This window comes from Lampetra fluviatilis, chromosome 6 (assembly GCF_964198595.1).
Source record: "Lampetra fluviatilis chromosome 6, kcLamFluv1.1, whole genome shotgun sequence".
NCBI classification, from domain to species: domain Eukaryota; kingdom Metazoa; phylum Chordata; class Hyperoartia; order Petromyzontiformes; family Petromyzontidae; genus Lampetra; species Lampetra fluviatilis.
In genome coordinates this window covers 1811455-1824210 of record NC_136280.1, presented here as the reverse complement: position 1 = coordinate 1824210, position 12756 = coordinate 1811455, and positions in this window count along the sequence as shown.

Below are 12756 nucleotides of genomic sequence, written 5' to 3'. Positions count from 1 at the left end.
CTCCAGGACCGGTTCGGATAATCGCCACCGGCGTTGATCGAACTCGCGGACAGATTCCTCGATTCACCATTCACTTGAACCCCTCTGCCCACTCGCCCACTCAGCCCGCTCCGTTCTATGCGCTCGCTCGCTCGCATTGAGTCTCCGCGCTCTGGCAGCGAATGGTGGTGGTGGGGGCATTGTTCTGGATTCCAAGACAAATCTCGTGGCAGTCGGGAGGGGGGCGTGAGGGGGAGTCGGGGGGAGGGAGGAGGCGGGGGGAGGGGAGGGGGTGGGGGCTTGCGTGGCTAGGGACTGACTCACCCTTCAAGAATCCGCATCCACTCAACTCACCTCGCCGTACCGACCGCTCACTCACCAACTCACTCACCAACTCACTCACCAACTCACTCACCAACTCACTCACCAACTCACTCACCAACTCACTCACCAACTCACTCACCAACTCACTCACCAACTCACTCACCTCGCCTGTTCAACGAAATCACCAATCTACACACTCACCTAATTCACTCACTAAATCTCAAATCGTCAACTCACTCGCCACACCCATCAACCACTCAGCCACTCACTCACTCACCATACCCACACACTCATTCACTCACCATACCCACACAATCACTCGTCGGATTACCAATACGTCCACTCAACCCACCCACTCGCTGACTCACATTGCAGACTCTGACGCCCAACACGCACCCGATAGCCAATGCCATCTTTAACTCATTACCCTTCAGCTTATCCTTTAATCCTGACCATTTCCATTATTCACTAACTCGGTGGTTCTTAACCTTTTACTGCAGCCTTGCACCCCTTTGTTTCTAAATCGTTAACAAATGTATAACATTAATAACGACATCGGGTTTGATCTGGCCATGTCTCGCACCCCCACAAAGGGCATCTCGCACCCCCAGGGTTTTGTGTGCACCACAGGCTAAGAAGAAGAATCGCTGCTGGCTAAACTCATCCCTTAACCCCCCCACCCACCTCGTGCCCCCCCCCTACCCCGCTCCTCCCCCGCTCCACCTGCACCTCCGTGCCAGGTTCCCCGAGGATTTCCGGCTTCACGCGATCTGGCTGTTGTTGTTGTCGCCGCCGCGAAAAGACAAAAATAATAATAGTCGCAATGTTAAACCATGAAGCCAAAACGAGCAACATCGGGGCAGAGAGACGGGGGTGAGTGAGCACCACCACCCCTCGCAACCCCCCCCCCTCACCCCTCGCAACCCCCCCCTCACCCCTCGCAACCCCCCCCCCCTCACGAGGGTGGGAAGTGTGCCTCCCCCCGTACGAGATGACACGGCCCCCCTCTATCCTCCGCCGCCCCAAGAAAACACATAAACCCCAAACATTCACTCATTCACCAACTCAACCGCCTATTAACTCACCCACCCACCCACTTACTAATCCACACGCTCAACTACGCACTCACCCACTCATTCACTCACCAACTCAACCGCCTATTAACTCACCCACTCATTCACTCACCAGCTCATTCACTCACCCACTCATTCACTCACCCACTCATTCACTCATTCACTCACCCATCCGAAAGACAAAGCTCCCCCATAGAGCCTTTAAACAGACTATACGAAGGCCGGCACGGCACACGAGGGGGTGGGTAGCCAGCACCACGCCCGGCCGCCTTTGTCTCCCCAGTGGCGATGTTTACACACCACACCAGGTACTCATTTGAGGCTGTGTCGACCTAGTGGAGGCCCAATGACCGGTTTTGATAATCGTCACACTACCCACCCGCTCACCCAATCACCCACCCATCTACCCACTTCACCCACCCACTCTCTCAATCCAAACCACGCGATCAATCCACGGTTGGCTACGTACGGCGCGAAATAAGTTCCACATACAAACGTACACTCATTCACCTACCACTCCACCGACACGAATATCTACGATGTTACACGGCAGCGCGTGGCGAGTTGGTGTCCCTTCGTGATTTACGGGATCAGTGGTCAACCACATATACTACCGTTCCGTCTTAAGTGGCATGGTCTCTGAGTTCGCAGTCAGTTTCACTCAGGGTGGGGGGTATTTCACTGCGTCGGAGTTGCTGAGAGCGGTGGCTCTGATCTTACAAACACTCCCATCGCCCCTCCACTCCTTCCCGTCCCTCCCCTTGCCCTTCCGTGACCTCCGCGTGCCCGATGTTTCGGTCACCCATTCCTAAACCCTCGTACGCTCCTTGTCATCTAAATCGCCGCACGTGCGTTACCGCGTTTTAAACTTTGTTGTCGAGTGCAGTGAGCCGCGGCGCTGTATAGAAATAAAGCACCAGTTAGATATACCCCGGGATCCACTGCGGACATTGAACCAGGATGTTACGCGCGTAAATACATCTCACCGAATAAACCGAGATTGTAAAGCCTGCAGGGAGGGGTTAAACGCAGAGTAAACTTAAGGAAGTCGGTGAATGCTTCCGGCTACCTGGTGACTAATTAGCGCGCACGCTTTAATTAACTTGCACGCACTTAAAACGAAAATCGTCTGGTCCCCTTGTCGGGCTCATTCCACTCAAGAAAAAAAACAAAGATCCCCCGTGTAGCCTTAACAGACTGTTGGGGCAAGTGCTGTTAGCGAGTGCCGATTAAGTTCGGCACGGTACACGAGGGGGTGGGTAGCCAGCACCACTCCCGACCGCCTTTGTCTCGTTAGTGACGATGTTTACACACCGTACCAGGTGCTCATTTGAGGCTGAGTCGACCTAGGGGATGCCCAGGACGGGTTCAGATAATCGTCACCGGTGTTGGCCGTGAGCGGGAATCGAACTCGGGTCGGTGGGTTAGCTGCGCAGCGCGCTACCGCTTATTTCAGAGACAAAGCTTCCCGTATAGCCTCAACAGACGTTTGGGGCAAGTGCTGTTCGCGAGCACCAATGAAGTCCGGCACGGTACACGAGGGGTGGGTGGCCAGCACCACGCCCGACCCTCTTTGTCTCCCTCGTGACTGAGTCCTTCTTCAGAGCACATCGTGTGCCCATCATATACATCAGTCCGTTTTAAGGCCACGCAGTGTATATTGATCGATGCATTGAGTATGTTGTTAATCAATTAGCACATCGATTCGCCGGTTCGGATGAGCGTGGAGTTAGCGCGTTCGCGTGAATCGCCTGGTGACATCGATCGAATGGGTCAATAAGCGATTCATAATTGAGTGTTAACGATCCGAGCCGAACCCGTGCCGTGCCAGAGCCCTCCCCCCCCACCAACTCCTCCACCCTGACCTCGCCTCCCTCCCCCCTCTCCGTCATTCAATTTCCACCCTCGTCGCGTTCGGAAATGGACATTAATTGACCCGGGAACTGGTCTCGCCATCTGTCCGAATGACCCCCTCCACCGCCTGCTGATTGTACTGGGTGCTCCGATGTTCCCCTCCCCCCACCTCCCCCCACTTCCCTCTCCCCGACTCCCAATCACATCATCTAGATTCTAGCGTATTCAGATTGGAGGCAATCACCACCATCACCACTTCCATCACCACCGCGACTATTACCACCACCACCATCATCGCCATCAACAGCAACAGCCGCCACGGGGCCTGTGCCAGGCCAGGTGCACTTAGAGGCCACGTGAAGTGTCGAAGGTGCCATGGGTTGGCTGACTGAGATGACTGGCACATGCACCACCTGTGACCCCTACTGTGCCAACTTGCTACATTTCAGTCGCACGGCGAATCGTGCATTGTTGTGAGCGTCGCTCCTCAGCCATCCGTTGTTATTGGAGGGCAACTTCCTCCAACTGACCAGTAGAGTCTTTCACGAGCATCATCCTCCATAGCAGCTGATCTTGACACCGCTGGTGCCAGTCTTCTGCAAATCCACTCAGCTCCACGTCTTCCTGTCCCGTATCAGTCCATCTCTTTTCCAGCCCGTGTCGTGCCCGTTTAAACCCCCTCTATCCGGCCAAAGAGAAGCTGTTTGGGGATGCGGTGGCTGGACATGCGGGCTACAATGACCAAGCCAACGCAGCCTTGCCCGCCGGAAGAGCTCACTGATGGGAATGTGTCTAGATCTTTCAATGATGTGTGAGCTCTTCACACAATCCCGCCTGGTTTAACCCAGGCAGGCCAGCCTGAATGTTTCTAACCGGCGCAGATGTTCCATCAGAGGGGTCCACGTTTCACCACTACCATCATTCACATCACCACTACCATCGCAGCCATTACCACTATCATCACCACCACTGCCATCACAGCCACCGCGACTCAACCATCACTACCACAACCAATGTCACCACCTGCGCTATCACCACATTGCACCACTATCACAACACTCATAACCGCGAGACAGATAATCAATCGTGGATTGATCGATTAATATCGATTGCAACGTCACAGTGCATGCTTGCTTGCGTGCATGTGGCATATCGGTGTATCTGAGAACGCATGTAACTAACGATTGCTAGAACGGATGTGCAAATTATTATGCAAACGACCCATAAGACAAAGAGGGCGTAACGCTGCAGACAACGCGGACGAGGCAACGCAATTAATCGAATCTTGAATCGAATCGCGATCGGGAAATTGTGACAATCCATCGATTGGGTTCAGTGTTGACGTCATCTTGCTCGATTTAAGACCGGAAGCAGGAGGATTGCTTCACTATTCTGGAAAATCGCCCGATGATGCTGGGTGGTGGAGGGTTACGACACATTTATACTTGCGCGATCTAACCCAGCAACCTTTATTATGAACAATCCATGGAGCCGCCTGTGTGATGAATCATAGACGGGTAATAATAATAAAAAATTAAAACTTATAATGCGCATTCCATCCTAGCATCCCAATGCGCCAACGCATGAAAAGCAGGAAACAAAAACCGAACCAGGGGCAACCGACCAAACTAAAGTTGGAGAAGACAGTTTTAAAGAGATGGGTTCTCAAAGCGGAATTAAAACACATTCCTGCGGAGGGAGCTGGTAGGAACGTTGGGTTGCTCGGTCAATGGCCAGGGTCAACGGCGGCGTGGTTTATTCCGCAAATATGCCCGACTGTGAGGGCGGGCACAAGCCGGCGTGAGTAGGTTAAACGTTGAGTTTTATAAGGGCACCACGGGGTGACCAGCCCCTCCCCACCCAGCCCCACCCCTCCCACCCCCCATCCAGCCCCACCCTCCCCACCCAGCCCCTCCCCACCCTCCCCTCCCCACCCAGCCCCTCCCCACCCTCCCCACCCAGCCCCTCCCCACCCTCCCCACCCAGCCCCTCCCCACCCTCCACACCCAGCCAGCCCCTCCCCACCCTCCCCTCTCCACCCAGCCCCACCCCTCCCATTTTTTGATGCACGACGGACGGACACAATAATCCCCTGTGGGCTGGTGTAACCAGGAGGTTCTTACCAGTATTATATCTACCGACTCGGATTGCCCTGATTTCAAGTGGCAAGGTGCTGAGCAGTTGGAGATCAGAAGATCTTAAGGCGCTTGGTGTAATATCTAAAATGTATTAGTTCCTGCAAGTAATGTGGGTTGAGTCCCTTTTACAAGTCGTAAAGGTTAATAGCCACTACCACGTCCACCAGCACGACTCCATCCCCATTGCTCTGCCCGCCCCCTCCCCTCGCACCTCGCACCCCCCCCTCCCCTCCCCTCGCACTCCCCTCCCCTCCCTGCCCACCCGTTCGGGAAATCTGAGCACTCTCACAGCTGTGACCTCTTATGGAGGCCGAGTTGTTGGATCGAGGAGGGCGATGTAAGACGAGGGAAACGAGGGGATCCGGTGGGTGGGGGTGGTGTTAGTTGGCGGGGAGCGGTGGCGCTGTGGTTGGCGCATTCTCTGCGACGAACGCGGCGCCCAGAGTTCCATTCCCGCGGCGGCTTGCGTCAGCTGCGGCGATTACATGAACCGGTGCACCAACAACCCCGACCCACCCCCGCCTGGGGCGGCTCAGCCTGGTGCCCGTGTGTGGCCGTCACCGCCCCGGGCGGGGTGACGGCCACACCAACCCGCTCGTGATTCAGATCAATCAAGAGTCGTGGGCCGTTTCTGGGCCTTAAATCGGTGGTGCTCGCTATCAGCACTTGCCCCCCACCCCGAAGTATGTGTAGGCTATACGGGTGACCTTTGTCTTTTGTTTGTTGGGGGGGGGGGGGGCGCGGGGGGGGGTGCAAGGATTGAGGCAACAGCTTGCGAGTGTTGACGCGGCGAACGATCCCGAGACACAATGGCCCATAATGGTCGTCTCCATCCTCTTTCCAAACCATCGTAAACCCGAGCGCTCCTAAAGATGATGGCTCCCTCGACCCTCCGGCGACCTCTCGACCCCCCCCACTCCCCATGGGTAGCAGGTAGCTTGGTTGGGACGAGGGGGTGGAGGGGGGCGGGGGGTTTGACGGTCCCCCCCCCCCCTCATCACTCTCCGGACTCTGCCGACATCTCCACGGTTTCCTGATGACGTCAGAGCGGTCCTGTCGGTTTCCGTCGACACCTGTACAGAGACGACGTGGGGGGAGGGGGGGCTGGTGGGGGGGGGCGATAACAATAGGAGCTCGCTAATAATGCCAGGGTCGCTCTTAAAATGTCCACGGGAAAAATAAAAAAAACATCAATTTGTCCGGCGTAGGCGTGGGAAATTCTGGGTCTCGATTTCCGTGAAAAACAAGCGGAACAACAGCGGCGTCGTCGGCGTCGTCGTTGGGGAACAGGTGGGGAGATGCAGGGAGACGAGATGGGGAGGCGAGGGAGGCAGGAGGGGGGATCATTATCGTCATTGTAACCAGTGAAGCATCGTCATCAATTAGGCATCATCATCATTGTTACCATTAAAGCTTCGTCATCATTTAGGCATTATCATCATTGTTACCAGTGAAGCATCGTCATCATTTAGGCATCATCACCAGCATCACCGCAATGCCTAACAAACGTCCCAGTGAACGGAGAGAGAGGTGGAAGGGGGGACTTATTTAGGGGGCTCCCGTCCCCTACCCGCTGAGTGTCAGACTCCGTGAGGAGGGGGTGAGACTGACCCAGCAGATCTTAGGGGTCACAAGGTGTCGACTATAATAATAATAATAATGTCCTGAGATTGTAAATGTTGTGGCTTGGCTCTCCAACACACTACCGGCGTGCTGTACTAGTAACGAATTGGCCACGTTCTGTACACGTGACCACCCTTACTAGTTGGCTGTGTCGGGTGGTAGCGGGTTTAACGACACATTCATATATTGACGCGATCTAACCCAACAAAACCTGTATTATGTATAATAACAATATCTCTATTATGAAGCGCCTTTCATAATGAAGTATCTCAAAGCGACGTACTTACAACTAAAACGACACTCACAAAGTTGCTCTATATCTCTCATCTAAGCGATGATTTCTATTCACAGCCGATGGATCCGTCAGAAGGAAGGGAGAGATGGCGAGGTGCAGTGGTGGAATTAGGGGGCGTCGTCCGTGGTGACCTCTTGACCTTGGACTCGAGCGCCTTCCACGTGACCCCGACGAGACGGAGCGCGCGAGAAGAGATAGGGGGCACTGCTGCTGCTGTTGTTGTTGTTGTTGATTCGGCACAGACGAGCCAAGACCCCCCATCGAGTCGACTCCGAGGGGTTTTGTGAGGGGTGGGGGGTGAGGGGTGGGGGTGAGGGGTGAGGGTGAGGGGTGGAGTGGGGGGGGCGGTCACGTCTCATCCCCCGCGGGTCTAAGAGACGCGGAGGCAGCCAAAGGAAACACGGGGTGAGGGTGGGGGGCTGTGGTGGTGGTGAAGGTGGGGGGGGGCTGTGGTGGTGGTGAAGGTGGGGGGGTAGAAGCTGGTGGGGTCAGGGGGGCACTGAGAGGGGGGGCAGAGGGGGGTAGGGCGGGGGGCCTATGGCTGCGCTCGTATTACAGGAGAGAGGCGAAGGGGGAAGAGGCGATTGAGAAGGAGTTTTTCGGGTATGCAAAGGTGCAGAGGGATATGTGGAAAGGCAAAACGCTGTAAAAGAGGGGGGTATACAAAGGGGCACACGTGGGGTAGGCTCAGGGTACAGGGGGGTATAAAGGGGTAGAGATGGGGGTAGAGATGGGGGTCGTGATGGGGGTCGTGATGGGGGTCGAGATGGGGGTGAGCGTTGTGTGTTAATGGATTACAGAATTTAGTGAAACGTGTGTGCACGTGTTAGGTTTGTTTTTTTTGTTTTCATCCGATTAAATATCCCCCTCCCCCCTCCTCGCGCCCCTTCCTCGGCGCGGGGGTCCCGTGGGAGTAATGAGGCGAGGGGGGGCACGCACGGGGAGTCGGGGGTCTGGGGGCCCCATGACTCGAATTTCGCTCGGCAGGAGGTGGCGAGGAGTGGGTGCCTGAGGCGGGGGGCGGGCAGCGGTGGATGGGGGGGGGGGCACGAGAAGTGGGGTGGGGAGTCCAGAGTTAAGGGTGCTTATTGAATGAGTGGACTCATAATCACCCATCCAGTCACTCAACCAGACACTCACTCAACCAGTCACTCACTCAACCAGACACTCACTCAGTCACTCAACCAGTCACTCACTCACCCAGTCACTCACTCAACCAGTCACTCACTCAACCAGTCACCCAGCTACTCACTCAACCAGTCACTCAGTCACTCACTCAACCAGACACTCACTCATCCAGTCAATCAACCAGTCACTCACTCAACCAGACACCAAGTCACTCACTCAGTCACTCACTCACTCACTCAGCCAGACACCCAGTCACTCACTCACCCAGTCACTCACTCAGACATTCACCCAGTCACTCACCCGCCCACAAGAACAACCACAAAGTGGCGGTGACGTCACCGCGGCGCTTGTGCTTTGCTAGGTGCATTTTGGGGGCCACGTGTAGTGTCGAAGTTCTCGCCGCGTAGGAGGTCACGGAACAGACCCAGCGGGTGCCACGGGTTGACCGACTTGAGATGACTGGCGGATGCAGCGTTCATATAAAAGACCCACGCACACGACCCACGGACACGACCCACGGACCCGCGTTTAGCGACTGCAATTCGCTCACCCACGCACTCACTCGGGGCCTCACTCCCTCTCCGGCTCATATGCTCACCCACCTCCCTCGATCAACCGCTCACCACCAACTTCAATCACCCACTCACCGACCCACCAGCTGATCACTTTCATATACACCCCTCCCCCATTTCAACCACTCGCCTCACCGACTAATCCACCCTTCCACTACTCCACCCTCCCACTCACTCACTCACTTATTCACGCACTCATTACTCACACGCCTCTCAGCCAACCATCCACCCGCACAACTACTTAATCACCCACTTACTCACCCACGCACGCACGCACGCACTCACGCACGCACTCACTCACCCCCCTCTCACTCACCATTCCACGGTAACTGACGCTCGCCCCGTGCCACAAACAATGTCTCCCCCCCCACCCCCCGTCAGTGAAGCTGCTGCGGTTTGATTGCTGCGTCTATAACCGACGACAACCACGACGCGTTTTAGCCCTGCGTCAATCCACTGCTGGATGAAGGCTTCCCAAGCCGTGTCGGTCAAGGCCGTTCATTAGCTGTCCTTTACCACGCTGGTCTGTGCGAGGTGGGTGAATGGGGAACGCAGGACCCGGTTCAGATGTCACTCGAATCAGATATCGATCAGATATCGATCGATCAGATATCGATTATTGATCGGATATCAATCGACGTTTTGCGCGGCGGGCAGTTGAACTCGGGTTGCCCCAGTTCGCTAACCACGGGCCCACCGCTAATCTCCCCAACACACACAACAAGAGGCAGAAAATGCGCTTCGATGAGCCATCATTTGTGGCCAGGTCGCTTTGAAAAAAAAGAGAGAACGCTGTATAGCTCAGTGGGTCTTAGCTGGTAAAATAAAATTGTTTCATTTAGTTTAAATAGAATTCTAACCCATAAATCAAACACACACGTACATACTACTCACACACCGATTCCCCGTATAGCCTTCAGCATAGCGTTCGGTGCAAGTGCTGTTAGCGAACACCTGTGAAGGCCTGCACGGCACACGAGGGGGGGGGGGGGGTGAGTCGCTGGTGTAAAATCCCAGTGATGCTGCTGGAAGCTGAGCGAGACCTGAACGCCGGGACACAATGTTGCGAACTCCGTGCTCATGCCGAGAAATACCCTGAAGGTAAAACAAAAATAACAAACGCAGTCTTTGATCAACAACATTGACGGCGCGGGGTTTTTTGTTGTTGTTGATTCGGCGATACCGCGTGGTGCAAATACAGGGCAGCCATGACGGGTGGACCGAGTAACTCGCCTCGCCGCACCCACGTGCGACGAAAAACTCCGAGCCACTCGGCTGCCAATCACAACGAGTTCGATATCGGCCTGCGGTCGATTCAGCTCATCGGCACCAATCTCTAGTCGTCGTCGTCATCATAAAATCATTAAGATGACCAAAGTAATTAATTATTTTCTTATAAAAAGTATTTTTTATTCTTTCAAGGTCCATTTCAGAAGCGACCTGGCCACAAGTGATAGCCCCAACGAAGCGGCTTAGAATCACGTGGACATTTAGAGCAGCGACATACTCTAATTATGCCCCCCCCCCGAATCCGTTCCGTATGACCTACACGGAGATTGGGGGGGGAGGGATTCTTCATCCAGCAATGGATTGACAAACGGACCCTTAGAGACTGTCCACCCCTTGTGAGTAGAAAGGTGGTTGGGGGGTGGAGGGTGGCACGTGTTGGCATGCGCCCGCGTGGCGAGGAGGCTCATCGTCGAGCTCACGAGTGGCGGTCGCGAGTGAATGAGTCGTGTGTTCCTGCAGGAGCTGGGGGGGGGCTCACACAGAGCACTGCTCTACGTGTCCCCTGCTGCTGCTGCTCTGACTCCACCGAGTTGTTAATCACTCACACACGTCACGGTGAGATAGTGGGGCGAACAACGACAACAAGCGATGATTAAGGCGACCGTCATTCCACATTGATAGCAACGTCGTGGCAGCAGCAATAACAACAATTAAAATAAATAAATAACGAGACGTGCGCAACATCGTGAAGCCAGACGCCACGGGTCTGGCCGATTCCGTGAATCACCGTGGCGCGAGCACCTCGGCCCGCTTGGCGGCAGTGAACTCCGCGTGAGTTTCGTTTCGCGTAATACGGTTCAGCAAAATGTGCACGTGAGTCCGTGCGTGTGTGTCTCCGTGCCGTGTGTGTGTGGGGAGCGGTCGTGTAGCGGTTAGCGCGCTGCGCTTTGAACGCGGCCACCCGGGTTCGATTCCCGCTCACGGCCAACACCGATGACGATGATCTGAACCGGTTCTGGGCCTCCCCTAGGTCAACTCAGCCTCAAATGAGTACCTGGAGTGGTGTGTAAACATCGCCACTGGGGAGACAAAGGCGACCGGGCGTGGCGCTAGCCACCCACTCCCTAGTGTGTCGTTCCGGCCTTCATAGGTGCTACTCGCTAACAGCACTTGGCCCAACAGTCTATTAAGGCTATACGGGAGGGTCTTTGTCTTTGCACCAAGAAAACATTATTTGGGTGATACCACGTTGCCTGTGAGTTCACCAATAACAGAAATTTAAACATATTTGTCAATAACACCGTGGCCCCTCGAAAAGGAAAACTAATTTTATAGGTGACGTTTCGGGCAATGGCCCTTCTTTACTGCACGTAGAGGCAGTACTATTGACGAATGTGTTGTTGTTGTTGCTGTTTTAGTTATTTGTACCTGTAGGAGGACAGCTGTTGAAAAGCTGACGGGACTGTAAAACGACGATCTAACGAAGCCGATGACAGCGGGGGTTTTGAGTGCTTTTGGAAATCTCAAATCGATGGTGAAAAGTAACGCGCAGTACAAAAAAATGTCCGCCTTCGGTGCGGCGCTGGCTGTCGCGACAGATGGCTTCAGGGGCACGCTCGTTAACCCAACAATGGTCGGGACGGAAGATGAGAGACGCGCCAAGCGGGAGGCGAGACGACTGCACGCTGTCTGGGGTCACAACCGAGACGCAGCAATGGGCACACGTGTGCAGAAGAGGTTTAATTAAAAAAAACGTGTCGTTAAACCCGCCACCACCCGTAGACAATTCATGCAAGTTGCTTACTAGTGCAGCACGCCGGGATTAACGACACATTTATATTTACGCGATATAACCCCCCCCCCCTCCAAAAAAACATGTATTATGGATAATTTAACAGGTAGGCTTTCGAGACCAATATAACCCAAAAAAACCCTCTATTATGTATTATGGATAATATTGGTCGCGAAAGCCTACATGTTAAAAAGGAACACGTGTGTTTGAGAACATGTTTCAGGTCAATGGCATCGTTCTCACCTGTTAGGGAAGGTGCACTTGGGCAGGACACGTCGATAGAAGGGATCTTCTTCTTCTATCGCACGTCTGATGCTGATGTAGATGCACAGCATCAACAACTGCGATGTCACATTGATGTGGTCAAGCTCAGATATCACCGCGTCAGGAGCAAGCGGAGTGGTCGTAGTGGATCATCATCATCGCTGCGATGTCTCCTTCGTATTTGTGGATCGGGGCATTGCGTCGTTCCACGTCGTACGGCCTCTGTTCTGGATGAGCACAGTCGCACCACGACACCACTGGGAGAGTTTATAATTTTCAATTTGTGGCATCGTCAGGTATCCGCAGTCACTGCCGCCGTGCTTTGTGCAGTGGATGCCGTTTAGGGTGGACCGTGAGCAACTTCGTGGGAGATCAAACCCCAGGCATCTTTTGCGTTGGACCTTTCACAACGAAGGCGTGTGTCTGTGAGAAGGGATGGTAGCCGGTGGTCGAGTGTGGAGATGAAGCGAAGAGATCAGCTCGT